This window comes from Lithobates pipiens, unplaced genomic scaffold, assembly GCF_037356315.1.
Source record: "Lithobates pipiens isolate NorthernLeopardFrog02 unplaced genomic scaffold, aLitPip1_a1.2 Scaffold_10, whole genome shotgun sequence".
NCBI classification, from domain to species: domain Eukaryota; kingdom Metazoa; phylum Chordata; class Amphibia; order Anura; family Ranidae; genus Lithobates; species Lithobates pipiens.
The window spans coordinates 24,074,457-24,090,708 of record NW_027507686.1 but is presented as its reverse complement, the minus strand read 5'-3'; positions in this window follow the sequence as shown (position 1 = coordinate 24,090,708).

Genomic DNA, 16,252 nt, shown 5'->3' with positions numbered 1-16,252 from the left:
CCCTGGCACTGACCTAGATCAAACCTTAATCTAGGGAATTTTTTTATTTTTTCTATCTCTGCAAGGACAGAGAGTGATACAATGTATCTATTTTGTCCATTCACAGAGACAGAAAACACAGGGGAGGGCTTCACAGTGACTGACCAATCAGAGGCTATCACAGCTATCAGGTGTTCCCGAAATCAGACTTTCCAGGTCCCAAAGGGAGAGACACAAATATGTGGCCGCACGGAAAAAAGCCCAGTCCAGTGGGGCTGCATATTTGCACGCACCAATTCCGGAAGTGAAAAATCACGTAGCTGTACATGATTTTGCACAGGAGAGCCGCCTTGTACTAGTATGTACTGTATACGGTCAGCAAGCGGTTACAAAAACTTGAATTTATTCCTCATCAGGATGTACATCAACTTTTTGTGAATCAAATGTAAACCCAGACATTACATTGTGAGAGTATCAATGACATCATCACAGTGCTGCACATAGCCTGTGCAGAGAGTGGGGCTGTGGGAGGGGCCTGGCTAGCTCCACCCACTACAGGCTGCCTGCAGAAACCTAAATGAGGGGGCGGAGACAAGACCAGTCACCCTGCACAAGGAGAGAGAGCAGCAATGAGTGGTCTTTATTACAGGAAGTCTCAGACTGGCTTACTGCACAGATTTGGATAAAATACACAAAGCACACCAAGATTGAAGAAGAATACATGATGTGGCGCCCCGAACAACCTACCTCATATTCCCCCCCTCTGCCCAAAAGTGACTGAGGACATAGATTTATCGGTCCCTTTCTCTGCAGCCACAATTACAGAGATGAATGAATGAACTTTGGCAACTCATATATATATATATAGTGTGTGTGTGTGTGTGTGTGTGTATATATATATATATATATATATATATATATATATATATATATATATATATATATATATATATATATATTATGAAAATTGGTCAATCCCGATATACTGACAACCTATCTTAGTTTCCTGAAGCCCTAAAATGCCAAGACAGTACAAATGACCCCTTTTTGGAAAGTACTGTAGACTACTGTAGTATTTAGTAAGAGGCATAGTGAATTTTTTGAAGTTGTCATTTTTTACATATTGTCACCAGAGCAGTTTAGCACCATCAGTATGTTAAAACAAATTATAATTTTTTTCTTTTATTTATTTATTTTACATACTGTGACCAGAGCAGTTCAGTGTCACCATAGAGACACCGGGAGCTTATCTGGATTTTTTTATTTTACACTATGATTGCTTATTACAGTGATGATCACTGTTAAAAGCAATCATTTTTATAAATGGCATCCATTCAATTCCTAACCAGTTATTGTGTACTATCATGATAGCTGTGATTAACTACAGCTATCACATTGAACAGGTCTGTTGTGATTGGTCCTGTACCATGTGATCACTGTGACCAGAGATTACAATAAAACACAATGAATGACATGTTTGACAAATATTGATAAACACTAGATAATAGTAAACTACTGTCATTAACCACTTCGATACCAGGCACTTATACACCTTCCTGCCCAGACGAATTTTGAGCTTTCAGCGCTGTCGCAATTTGAATGACAATTGCGCGGTCATGCTGCCCTGTATCCAAACAAAATTTTTATCATTTTGTTCCCACAAATAGAGCTTTCTTTTGGTGGTATTTGATCGCCTCTGGGATTTTTATTTTCTGCTAAACAAATAAAAAAAGACTGAAAATTTTGAAAAAAAAAAAGTTTTTTTTTCTTTCAGTTACAAATCTTTGTAAATAAGTAAGTTTTCTCCTTCACTGATGGGCACTGACGGGGTTGCAGTGATGGGCACTGATAAGGTGGCACTGATGGGCACTGATATGAGGCACTAATAGGTGGCACTGATATGCGGCACAGATAGGCACTGTTAGGTGGCACAAATAGGCACTGATAGGTGGCACGGATTGGCATGGATAGGTGGCACGGATGAGCATGGATGAGCACTGATAGGAGGCATGGATGGGCACTGATAGGTGGCATGGATGGGCACTGATAGGCACCAAGGATGGGCACTGATAGGTGGAATTGTAGTGTACAGTATTGTACAGATGGATGTCAATCAGTGCCAAACAATAATGCATGCCAATCAGTGATGTCCATTGTGGGCACTGACTGGCATCCCTGGTGGTCCAGGGTGGCATACTTGGTGCTCGGCATCCCTGGTGGTCTGGTGGCATCCCTGGTGGTCCAGTGTGGGAATCCTGGGGGGGGGGGCTGCGCTGATAATAGATCAGCACAGACCCCCCTGTCAGAGGAGCAGCTGATCGACTCTCCTCTACTCGCGTCTGACAGACGCGAGTGAGGAAAAGCCGATCAACGGCTGTTCCTATTTAAACTGTGATCAGCCGTGATTGGACACGGCTGATCACATGGTAAAGAGTCTCCGTCAGAGACTCTTTACTGAGATCGTAGTTGCGATGTGTCAGACTGACACACCGCAACAACGATCGCCGCGATGTGCGCCCCCGGGGGGATATCGGAACTGATTCAATCATACAGTTTGTAGTGAACATAGATTTGCAAAACAATGGGATAACGAAATATTCCTGAACTTTGTTTTATCTCATAGATACTGTAACATTGTGTGAATGCATCAATGCAGGGCATGTTATTTCAGCTTGCAGAGCTTGGATTCATTGAATGAGTTTACCAAACTATGTAAATATTGCAGACAATACAGCCTCGTGCTACATAAGTAACCTCCATTTCATGCTGAATAAACTAAATTATTAATTTATCTTAACCACTTCAGCCGGAAGAATTTACCCCTTCCTAACCAGAGCACTTTTTTCGATTCGGCACTGCGTCACTTTAACTGACAATTGCGCGGTCGTGCGACATGGCTCCCAAACAAAATTGGCGTCCTTTTTTTCCCACAAATAGAGCTTTATTTCGGTGGTATTTGATCACCTCTGCGGTTTATATTTTTTGCGCTATAAACAAAAAAATAGGGACAATTTTTTTGCTCAGTTTAGGCCAATACATATTCTTCTACATATTTTTTGTAAAAAAAAAATCGCAATAAACGTTTATTGATTGGTTTGCGCAAAAGTTAGGGGACAGTTTTATGGCATTTTTATTGATAATTTTTTTTTTTTACCAGTAATGGCAGAGATTTTTATTGTGACTGCGACATTATGACGGACACATTGGGCGATTCTGACACATTTTTGGGACCATTGGCATTACTACAGCGATCAATGCTAAAAAATTGCATTACTACTGTAAAAATTTGACTGGAAGTGAAGAGGTTAACCACTAGGTGGTGCTGTAGGGGTTAAGTGTGTCCTAGGGAGTGATTCTAACTGTGGGGGGGATGGGCTGTGTGTGACGTGTCCCTGATCAGCGCTCCCGATTACAGGGAGCGCTGATCAGTGACAGTGAATCTCCCCGTTCTTCCTCCCCGTGAGGCGATCGTGGGAAATCCTCGCGGACATTGGGTCCGCAGGACCCGGGATATCGGTCACGGGGCTCCTGGCGGGCATGCATGCATTCGGGAGCCACCTTTTAAAGGGCAATGTACAGGTACATTAATCTGCCTGTACATGCCCTTCTGCCGCAGTATATCTGCATGAGGTGGCCGGGAAGCTATCTATCTTTAGATAGATTTTTACTCCAAAAGCATTTTATTAAAATACATTTGCTAAGAATAAAAAAAATCTATTTAAATAAAAAAAATCATTGATTTATATCCACCCTGTTGGTCACAGCAATTACATGGTGCCAGGGCCAGCCCGGTACAATGATCAGTCTTCTGACTGACCGCGGCGCTGTGCGCCCCCTATAGTTCACACGTGGCATGCTCCTGGAGGATGTTCACCCAGAATGACAGTGCTCCCGCCCAGCTGTCATTTCACAATAGGCTAAGTGGTTAAAAAGCCATCTATAAGCTCCAATCCAGTGGCTCTGCCGAGGCGGAAATGATGTCATCAGTCTTCAGGCAGGAGGAAGCATTTCCTCCGTCTCCTCTCGCTCCAGAGATCAGACTGCAACATTGTAAATTTGTAGAAAGTTGCAAGGTAAGAGGCTGTAATTTACACGATTGTGTCCTCTCTGAGTCGGCATCGCAGTCCAGGAAGTAGATGGTGACCCTGGATAATGCCTGAACAAAGATGGTGCTGCCCCATTGGAGAGAAGAGCAAATGAAAGCACTGCTGGGGCAGTAGTCTGATTCCTGTGAGAGGAAACACTGACGCATTCCGTAGCATGTATGGTCTTAACATGAAAAATATATCCGATGACTAGGGATGAGCTTCGTGTTCGAGTCGAACATACGTTCGACTCGAACATCGGCTGTTCGCCCGTTCGGCAAAGTCCGAACGTTTTGGTCCGTTCGCGGCAAATTCGTGTGGCGCTCACGGCCCACAATGCACTGCGATGGCGCAGTGCATTGCTGGCTCATGATTGGCCAAGCATGCACTGCGACCCCGCATGCTTGGCCAATCGCAGCGCCAGCAGCGAGGAGAGCCATGATTGGCCACAGGCAGGATGCCTGTGGCCAATCATAGCTCAGGCTGTGTAGTGCACGCCCCACACTATATAAGGCCGCCAGCGCGGCAGCCTTGTGTAGTGTGTTGGCGTCTGAAGCAGTGGGTGTTCTGTGTACCTTCAACACAGTACACACCGATCGTTTTCGATCTTGCTGTTGTGTAGTGGTTGTTGTGTGCGTGCCCTGACCGCAGTATACACCGCTATATTCACCTCACCTATATAGCTAGTGATCTATTATAATAGAGCTTGCAGTCAGTAGTGTTAGGAGCTTGTACGTGCTGTCTGCGTGCTCTGTACCCAGTACATACCACTATATCCACCTACATAGCTCTTCTCTATTTAAGCCCCTCTTGCCATCTGCAGGAGTTATTGGAAGTTGTGTGTGCCTCCAGCACAGCACAGTATACATCTGTATATACCCCTTTATCTCTAGTGTTCTATAATAAAGGCATCTGCAGGAGTTAGTGGGTGTTCTGTGTACCTTCAACACAGTACACACCGATCGTTTTCGGACGATTTTCGATCTTGCTGTTGTGTAGTGGTTGTTGTCTGCGTGCCCTGACCGCAGTATACACCGCTATATTCACCTCACCTATATAGCTAGTGAGAGCCACCTATCAGTGCCACCTATCAGTGCCCAGCAGTCCCATCTATCAGTGGTACCTATCAGTGCCCCTTAGTGCCACCCATCTGTGCCACCCATCCGTGCCATCCTATCTGTGCCCGTCTTTGCCCATCAGTGCCGCCTTATCTGTGCCTATTAGTGCCGCCTTAACTATGCCTATCAGTGCCCACCAGTGCAGCCTATCAGTGCCCACCTGTCACGTACCTGGTGGTTGAGCCCACGGATGCTGGGAGCGGCTACTCGTATTCCTCCGGCTCAGGAACTCCTGGTAGAGGAGACAGAGGTTCTAGAGCGCGGAAGGGGCACAAGTGCCAAGCAGGACACAGGTGTCAAGCTCCGGGTACTGGAGAGGAGCAGATGCAGCAGGAACAGCGACCAGCAGGCGATGAGATCAGCAGAAGATGCACACGCTGGAGCAGCGGGGAAGGTGTTCTGTAGTACGGCTTCTCACGACAGACCCGTAAGCAGGTAAGGCAGGACACTGGAAGACTGGCACCGTAGAGGGACAGCAGACAGCAGACTGGACGAAGTGGTGACCAAGCCGGGTCAGGAACAGGCAGGCAGGTAGGTACCGAATCAGCAGGCAGAAGAATCGTCAGACAAGCCGGGGTCGGAGGCAGGCAGCAAACAAGTGGTCGTCAGGGTAAGCCGGGTCACAGGAACGAACAAGTAGTAAGCAGGAGCAGAGGGGTCACGACAGGAACGCTGTAGACCGGACAGCAAGGAGGCAAGGCAACAGGTCCCTTTAAGTAACCCCTTTGGCGCCAAGAGCCGTCACGGCGCTCCCGCGTGCGCCCACCTACGTTAGCGCGCACCCGCGTGCGCCCACCTGCGTTAGCGCGCACCCGCGTGCGCCGACAGACACTCATAACAGGGGCTTTGCGGCCCGAACCTTCAGGAGCGGACAGATGGCTGGGCTGACCTTCTTGACACCACCAGTGCAGCCTATCAGTGCCGCCTCATCAGCGCACTTCAATGAAGGAGAAAAATGACCTGTTTGCAAAATTTTATAACAAACTATTAAACATGATTTTTTTTATTTTTTTTGCGTCTTTTTTTTGTTTGTTTAGCAAAAAAACAAACTCCCAGCTGTGATTAAATACCACCAAAAGAAAGCTCTATTTGTGGGAAAAAAATGATAAAAATTTCATTTGGGTACTGTGTTGTATCAGCGCTGAAAGCTGAAAATTGGTCTGGGACTGAGGGGGGGTTAAGTGCCCAGTAAGCAAGTGGTTAAAAATGTACCAGTTGAAAATTACAAACAGATTCAACTTAAAGCAACAAACCTACACAGTCCCTGTCTTGTTTGCACCGCCTGTATACTGCTGTTCTGAGTATATAGGGCCTGGGGGCCACACGCATTTTTTTTTTAATATGGGTACGGGGTTCCCCTTAATATGCGTAAAAGACCCAAAGGGGCTGGTAATGGGCAGGGAGGGCTACCCATGCCATTTTTCTCAATGATTTTCAACCATATTGCAGGAACCAGATATAACATTAATACCGCAAGCAGCTTTAAATGATGTTATTTCCGTTAAATGTCATTTTGTGCAGGGACTGTTCTAAACATGGGAAACACGTGGCACTTCACAGGCATACTACAGACACCCCCCAGGCACCATATTTAAAGGAATATTTCACTTTTTTTTCCACTTTAATCGTCATTAAAATCAGTGCTCCCGCCAAAACGGCCGTTTTTAAAACTTTTTTTTGCATTGAACCATGTCCCCTGGGGCAGGAGCCAGGTCCCCAAACCCTTTTTAGGACAGTATCTTGCATATTAGCTGTTAAAACTAGCACTTTTAATTTCGAACGTTCGAGTCCCATAGACTTCAATGGGGTTCTAACATTCGTACGAATTTGGGGTCCGTTCGAAAGTTCTGGTGCGAACCGAACCGGGGGGTGTTCGGCTCATCCCTACCGATGACATGTCCACTTTAAAGTCACGTGATATAATGAGGAAAGATAGGAGCATTTTATAGCGGATATACTGAGACGTACATGCTTTCTGATTCTGCCTAATAATACGGCAACATATGGAATGCCTGTCAGGAAACCTCACCAAGGAACGGCCAACGTCCTTCATAGAGTGTTAATTAAACGCTGGCGTGCCAGGCAAACATTTCATAATTACAGCGCTGGAACTTCATTCTGTCGCCGTGCGGAGTATCCAGGTTACCGCCAATTACCGTTATGTGATGGGTGCCATTATACCCTGGCAGGGGTTAAATCACAAATGTAACATTTTGTGTCCTCCAATAATTAAGACGACACTTCCCCACCAGCTCTTAATTGACCGGATAATTGATGTGACTTTTAAGCTGGTGCGACAGTTAATAGACGCTTGGAAACTGGTGACTGACGCCAAAAGACGAGGAACTCGCATTCACCCGGATTTAAAGTGAACCCGTGACATCGCTAGATGTGTCAATAGCTTGTGGTAGATGAGGGTCGATCGCATTAAAACAGGGCACAATGACTTTGACAAAGCCGTTATCAACACAAGCAGGGTACCCCCTAAGCATGGGTATCCAAAAAACAGGATTCGGGTATAGAGAGTCTAATGTAGACATGTGCACTGACGAAAAATTTGTTTGTTTTCGTTTCATGAATTTTTTTTTTTTTGGGGGGGTCATTTGTTATAATTGCAATTCATAAATTTGAAAATCTGAAAGAATAACTACCGTATTTAGTCAATTATAGGCAGAGGCACCTAATTTTACTACTAAAAACTGGGAAAACTTATTGACTCGAGTATAAGCCTAGGGTGGGAAATGCAGCAGCTACTGGGTAAACAATGCCCATCTGGTCAAGTTGCTCAACTACCTGCACCCCCTTACTGGATGTTCCGTAGCATCCTTTGTTTCCTTTCTAACTGTTTGAGTTCTTTTGTTTGTTTTTCTTGTCTTTGGTTTACCTGTATTTGTGAAATGGGTGGACGGACGTTGCGTGGCAAGTTACCAAGCCTCTCCTGCCTGGGCAAGATTATTCGCCCCCAGACACCCTCCCCACGCGACCTCCACCCTTCTAACATAGCCTTGTGTAATTCTAACACCATTTTGTTATGCAAGTATACGCACTCCATGTTGTGCAATTTTCTATGCTCAAATGCTATTTTTTCCAATAAAATCGTTTGTATTAAAAAAAAAACAATGCCCATCTGCAGCCTCACTGTGCCCATCTACAACCTCACTGTGCCCATCTACAACCTCACTGTGCCCATTTGCAGCCTCACTGTGCCCATCTACAGCCTCACTGTGCCCATCTGCAACCTCACTGTGCCCATTTTCTGCCTCATTGTGCCCATTTTCTGCCTCATTGTGCCCATCAGCAGCCTCACTGTGCACATATGCAACCTCACTGTGCCTATCTCCAGCCTCACTGTGCCCATCTGCAGCTGTCTTCTTAAGGTTTAATGGCCAATTCTATCGACAGGACAGGGATGTTGCCACGGGGGCTAAATATACACCCAGTTTGGCAAACCTGTTCATGGCCAAGTGGGAGGAGGATGTCGTCTATGCCCAGCCAAGATCAGAGGTGACCCTATGGGTCCGCTACATAGACGACATCCTCCTCCTGTGGGATGGTAATGAGATGGATCTTGCGGAATTCATGCATTCCCTAAATTCGATAGGGGTATTCACCTCAGTTATCAGGCCAGTTTGGAAACAATAAATTTTTTAGATCTTTCCTTTTCAGTTGGTGAGGATAGTTTCAAAACATCTACCTATTTTAAACCTGCAGATCGAAATGCGTTTATACCTAATAACAGCTGCCATCATGCCTCGTGGCTTAGATCTGTGCCTAAAACCCAGTATCTTAGACTAAATCGTAACTGTACCGACCAAAATACTTTTCTTGTTCAGTCTCAAATTCTCACTCAGAGCTTTGAGGCTAAAGGTTATACCTCAGAATCTCTTAACCGCCATATAGCAAAATGACGGTGGCAAAGTGGTTTTAATATCCTGACCGGACGTCATGACGTGACATGATGTGACGTGACGTGACAACGTGATCAGGATATTAAGCCACTGTGCGCCCCCGGGGGCACGCATCGCGGCGATCGTCTCTGACGGAGACTCTTTACCATGTGATCAGCCGTGTCCAATCACGGCTGATCACAGTGTAAATAGGAAGAGCCGGTGATCGGCTTTTCCTCACTCGCGTCTGTCAGACGCGAGTAGAGGAGAGCCGATTGGCTGCTCCTCTGACAGGGGGGGTCTGTGCTGATTGATTATCAGCACAGCCCCCCCGAGGATGCCCTCACTGGACCAACAGGGACGCCACCAGATCACCAGGGATGCCCAGCACCAGGTATGCCCCCCTAGACCACCAGGGATGCCAATCAGTGCCTACAATGGGCATCACTGATTGCCATGCATTATTGTTTGCCACTGATTGGCATCCATGCCAATCCATGCCACCTATCCATGACAATCCGTGCCAACTATCAGTGCCTATTGGGCCACCTATCAGTGCCTATCTGTGTCGCATATCAGTGCCGCCTATCAGTGCCACTTCATTGATGCCACACCATTGGTGCCCATCAGTGCCACCTTATCAGTGCCAGTCACTGCGTCCCCGTCAGTGCCCATCAGTGAAGGAGAAAACGTACTTATTTACAAAGTTTTGTAACTGAAACAAAAAATTTTTTTTTTTCAAAATTTTCGGCCTTTTATATTTTGTTTAGCAGAAAATAAAAATCCCAGAGGTGATCAAATACCACCAAAAGAAAGCTCTATTTGTGGGAACAAAATGATAAAAATTTAGCTTGGGTACGGTGTAGCATGACTGCGCAATTGTCATTCAAATTGTGACAGCGCTGAAAGCTCAAAATCTAAAGGTGTATAAGTGCCCGGTATTGAAGTGGTTAAAGAGACTTTAGATAGTGTGAAAACAGTCAATAGAGAGGCTCTGCTTAAAGACAAACCAGAGTATCAGAGGGGCGGGACATTCAGCAAACCTTTTATTACGAGTTATTCTTGCCAACACTCTAGAGTGAAAGACATAATCAATAGACATTGGCATAGTCCATCTTGCCCGAAAAACCTCAGGTAGTTTTTAGGGGTGCTCCTTCCTTAAAGGACAAATTGGCACCAAATGTTCTGGATCCCCCTATTATACAACCAAATGTTTTTTTCGGGACTTACTGGGTATTACCAGTGCAGAAGATGCCAGGTTTGTACTGTCAATAGATGCAGGACAAGGAGGACTCAAGTTTTTTCTTCTACTTGTACCTCACAAAGCTTTACCATTGATCCCTTTATCACATGCACTACTGGAGTTTTTTATATGCTCCTATGTCCGTGCGGCCTACAATTTGTGGACCGTACTAAGCAACCATTACAGCTACGCTTAAATGAACACATTACCAACATACGCAGAGGTTTCACTAAACACTCTGTGTCAAAACATTACCTTATAGCTCACAACAGAGATCCCACTAATACAATTTTTTGGGGTATTGATAAGTTTAAGCCACATTGGAGGGGTAGTTGTTTGGTAAACAGTATTTCCAGGCGGGAGATGTCTTGGGTGCATAAAATCAAGAGCTTTACCCCTTTTGGACTCAATATAGATGTGGACATTAATTGTTTTATTGATAACTCCTAGCGACTATGTATTTTGCTTCATCTTATTTTATTGTTTTTTATTTTATTTAGTTTTTATCATTTTTCATGTTATTTTAATATATATTTTTTTGTCATCTTTTCCTCTTATCATTATTATACATTATATTATAGAGCGAATGTGTACACTTTATCTGAGTCCCTGGCAACAGGATGACTATGTTAAAGAACAGTGAAAGTATGCAAACAGAAACAATTACAACTATAATTATTCAATGTGATCTATAGTGCGCTATGCGAAAGTTGTAATATAGGTTCCTTTGTAAAGGTGTCCAAATTTTTTACACTATTTATATGTGCAATAATTTTTAATTTACATAGTTTTCAATATATCGATTTAAATATGTGCGCTGCTATTGCAGCGCATATGTTAATCGGTAAAAGATATGACCAAATTTCATTACCTCCACCAGTTTATATTTTTTAATTTTTTGAATGAACAGGAAAGAAGAGTGAAAGAAAGATTTGACATAATAGATACTCAATATGAGGATTATACACCAATTGGTACTTAACAAGTGTTTAATAATTTATTAATTTGTACATTATTATAAAGTTAAATTTTTAATATTAATTAATTTTGGGTGGTGTATTTTTTACTTTTTGCTGACAATTGAGGAATATATCTTTTTGTCATAGTTGCATTAGTCTACCTATATTAGACACATACAAACCATTTCCCAAAAGATGGGTATTTTTGGAAAATATCCGCACATTAATTTGTGCGGAGTCCTGTTAAATTTAGTTTGCCCTCAATGTTATTATTGGGAGACGGGGTTTTCCCTGAGCCAAGATGGCGTCTGTTTCCCGTGGCCTATCACTCAGATTGAAACTTGGTTTTCTAACATGTATTTAATGCCGTGCGTCAGGACGCTGCCTGTGCCCTGTGACGACGTCCTGTTGATGACGAAATGCGTAGGGAGAAGGAGTGATGTACTGACGTCAATGCTATACGCCTAGTCCCGGAAGCTACGGGCTGTTTGCCATCTATTGACAATAGGGGAGAAATCACAGTTAAACCCAAGCTTAGGAGAAACCCATTTGATCAAAAACTACAAATGAGCCAGGCTAGATACCACCTAGCACAACTAAATTTACTAGCAGCCATGTTTAGGACAAGGATGCAACACTGGATGTAGCTTCCTGAGGAATCACAGCAGGGTCGCCACCATGCATGCATGAGCTCCTCCAGTGCTTTGTGATTCTTCCTGTAGCCTCCCGGGATGTTTGAGGTGCCCCAGGAGGCAGCAGAAGGGGAGAGGGCAGGGCAAGGGACATCAAGGAGAGGAGACACAGATGGAGGATATTTTGCTAAAGGTGGGGGGCGGGGGGGCCACAGAGGGGGGATACTTTGCAGAGGGAGTGGAACACGGATAATGGATACTTTGCTGAAGAGGATGGAGGAGAGGGCAAAGATGGGGGATAATTACTAAGGGAGTGGGGCACAGATGGGAGATATTTTGCTAAAGGGGGTCGGGGAGGGGGACAGAAGGGGGATGCTTTGCTGAAGGGGGTGGGAGAGGTGACACAGATGCGGGATATTTTGCTGAAGGGGGCACAGATGGGAATATTTTGCTGATGGAGGGGGGCACAGATGGAGAATACTTTGAAGAAGGGAGGAGGAGGCACAGATGGGGGATACTTTGCTGAAGCAGATGAAAGCACACATAAGGGATACTTTGCTGAAAGAGGGGCACAGACGGGCAATACTTTGCTATGGAAGGGTCACAGATGGGGGATATTTTACTGATAGAGGGGGGGCACAGGCCGGTGATACTTTGCTAATGGAGGGGGCACAGATGGGGGATACATTTTGCTGATAGAGGGAGGGCACAGACCGGTGATACTTTGCTAATGGAAGGGGCACAGATGGGAATACTTTGCTAATGGAGGGGGCACAGATGGGGGATACTTTGCTAATGATGGGGGCACAGATGGGGGATACTTTGCTAATGGAGGAGGCACAGATGGGGGATACTTTGCTAATGTTGGGGGCACAGATGGGGGATACTTTGCTAATGATGGGGGCACAGATGGGGATACTTTGTCTAGCACTGACCCCCGAAGGAGCGGCTCATTTAATTGGGCTTACCGTTACCTTCTTCACCTTGTGTGTGTCTAGGGGTTTCCCGAGGTAAATGGCCCAAGAACTATAGAGACTGATGCCAGATCCACTTAAAGGGATTTTTATTTGCAAAAATAGTTAACGAACACAGTCTCGCAACATAGGGTTAGAGGGTTTAGGTAGAAATGTCCAGGTACTCTTAGTGCTAATTCAAATAGGAAAAGTCTCACATCAGGAAATCCAAAAAATAGCCATTCACAGCTGGATCCTTACCCTTATCGGATAGTCCTTCTCTCACCAGGCATAGCAGCCAACAGGGTGCTTAAATCAGACCAAGTCTCTGCCACAGACTTGCTGTAGAATACTTGAGTAAAACTGAAAGTTTGTAGAACACTTGGAGAACCCTCGTATGGTACCAGTATCTTGCAGCCGGTCCGGCGATACCACACGAGACCAGATTCACTTGGGATCTTTCAACTTGTCCAGGCTCTTGCTGAGAAGCCAACCTTTGTGTGGCCTTCTACCGAAGAGTCCTCCCCGGGATACCTTCACAGTTGCTGGGCCTCTCCACAAACCGAGACGGCATCGGACCACCTTTGAATCCTTCTTTCAGTTTCTTTGCCTCGGGCTAGCCAGCCCGAGACCTGTAGTTGGGTGGATCCGCACCCCAGACCATGAGAGTCCTTGGGGCTGGTCAGGAGGACCAGGACCATCAGCCAGAAAGCACTTCTGGCCCGGAACCCCAAAGCATGTGGCGTCAGCACCTTAAGTACCCTCTCCCAGAATGCACACTCCCACTGGGCTGGTTCCGAGAGAGAGTAAACCCTTAATGCACCCAAGTAGACTATGTTCTGGACCCTGCCAGGGATGACAGCGCCACCCATGGTTAGGCAGCACACCATGCAGTCCAGCCAGACTGATACTGAGGTCAAAATTTAGAGTAAAACACATAGCGCGTGCTCTTCTGAGCCGGCGCTATATTTGCTAATGGTGGGGGCACAGATGGGGGATACTTTGCTAATGGGGGGGCACAGATGGGGGATACTTTTTTAATGGGGGGGGGGACACAGACGGGGGGGATACTTTGCTAATGATGGGGGCACAGACGGGGGATACTTTGCTAATGGTGGGGGCACAGATAGGGGAAACTTTGCTAATGGTGGAGGCACAGATGTGGGGATACTTTGCTAATGATGGGGGCACAGATGGGGGATACTTTGCTGATAAAGGGGGCACACAGATGGGCAATACTTTTGCTAATGGAGGGGCCACAGATAGGGGACACTTTGCTGATAGAGGGAGGGCACAGACGGGCAATACTTTGCTAATGGAGGGGGCACAGATGGGCGATACTTTGCTAATGGTGGGGGCACAGATAGGGGATACTTTGCTAATGGAGGGGGCACAGATAGGGGATACTTTGCTAATGGAGGGGGCACAGATGGGGGATACTTTGCTAATGGAGGGGGCACAGATGGGGGATACTTTGCTAATGGAGGGGCACAGATGGGGGATACTTTGCTAAAGGAGGGGCACAGATGGGGGATACTTTGCTAATGGAGGGGGCACAGATGGGGGATACTTTGCTAATGGAGGGGCACAGATGGGGGATACTTTGCTAATGGAGGGGCACAGATGGGGGATACTTTGCTAATGGAGGGGGCACAGATGGGGGATACTTTGCTAATGGAGGGGGCACAGATGGGGGATACTTTGCTAATGGAGGGGGCACAGATGGGGGATACTTTGCTAATGGCGGGGCACAGATGGGGGATACTTTGCTAATGGAGGGGGCACAGATGGGGGATACTTTGCTGAAACTGGCTATCAGCTGACTCTGTCACCTTGCCCATTGTGTCTCTTTAAGGCAGGACTTCAGCCAGGAAGATAACTGATCAAAATTACCTACACATGCAGACGCTTGAACTTTTAAACAATATAATAAAGAATATCAAAACATGCTTAAAAAACATTTTTAATATCATTTAGAAGTACGGGTCTCTATCAGTGAACCTGTATGGGCAGAAAGATTACAGTTGTCACTGCTCACTTGTTTGTAAAGGTTCCGGGTCTGCAGCTGCCATCATTGACATGAAACAAGCATGCTGAATGGCACAGCTCCCAACTGTCCCTGATTTTGAGGGACTGTCCCTGATTTGGAGCAATGTCCCTCTGTCCCTCGTTCCTCCTCATGTGTCCCTCATTTTGCTCTGATCTATATAGTTGTATATAAAATGCACTTTTTTTCTTTTAAAAAGTGTAACCAGTGATAAACCTTTCATCCAATTTCTAAATTGCTGCATTTGTCAATTTCGAAAGCCAATATAAAGAAATAGTAGTGGTTTAAAAAAAATCTTTTTTATGTATACTTCTCCATTAAAAGGGCATGTCAGGGAGGGGAAGTGTGTCCTATTCCTAAATACTTTTGCTAATAGGTGTCCCTCATTCCCATCTCAAAAAGTTGGGAGGTATGTGAATGGGAATTTAGACTTCACTGATTACGTACTGATTAAGTCAGCAATAGAAGCTCCCATTATTTCATCCTCAGAACTTTTTAATCTCAAAATGTTAAGCAATAAGAGAGAAGAGAGAGAAAGAAGGAAAGAGGAAGAGGGAGAAAAGGAGGGAGAGAGGGAAAGAGAGCGAGATGGAAAAAGTGAGGGAGAGCCAAAGAGGAAAGAGAAGAGGAAGAAAGGGGGGAGAGAAAGAAAGGGAGAACCAGGGGTGGACTGACAACTCATGGGGCCCCCGGGCAATAGGAGATTATGGGGCCACAGGCAATCAGAGATTATGGGGCCACACAGTATATACAAACACACACACACACACAGTATACAATCACACAGTACACACAGACATGTTTCTGTTGGCTGAGAAGGTACTGGAGAGGTGGGGCAGCTATAATCTCAGGATTTTTAGACCAAAAGGATGTCGGTAAGGGACATTTCAGAGACAGATGTAAAAAAACCACATATTTTTGCATACTGTCCCTGGTTTTACTGAGTCTTGCAACCCTGATGGGGCCCCCTAGTGGCCCGGGGCCCTCGGGCAGTGCCCGAGTGGCCGAATGGTCAGTTCGCCCCTGGGGAGAACAAGAGAGTGAGAGACAGGGAAGGAAAGAGGAAGAGAGAGAAAAGGAGAAAGAGATAGGAAGTAAAAGAGAAAAATAAGAGGAAAAAGATATAACGTATACAATCATTTGTTCACAAAAAGTGTTGCCTGTTACTTTAACAATCAATCTGTTGTAGAATAGTTTTAGGTACAGAATGAGATGTCTTCTGTCACCATTCTGCCACTGCTGTGTCCTTTTCAGCTGCCAGACAGAAATATATTATATATTAGTGGGTGATGCAAAGAGAACTATTAATTAGTGTGCTGCCCTCCCCCCCCCCCCTTTCCATCTGGAGA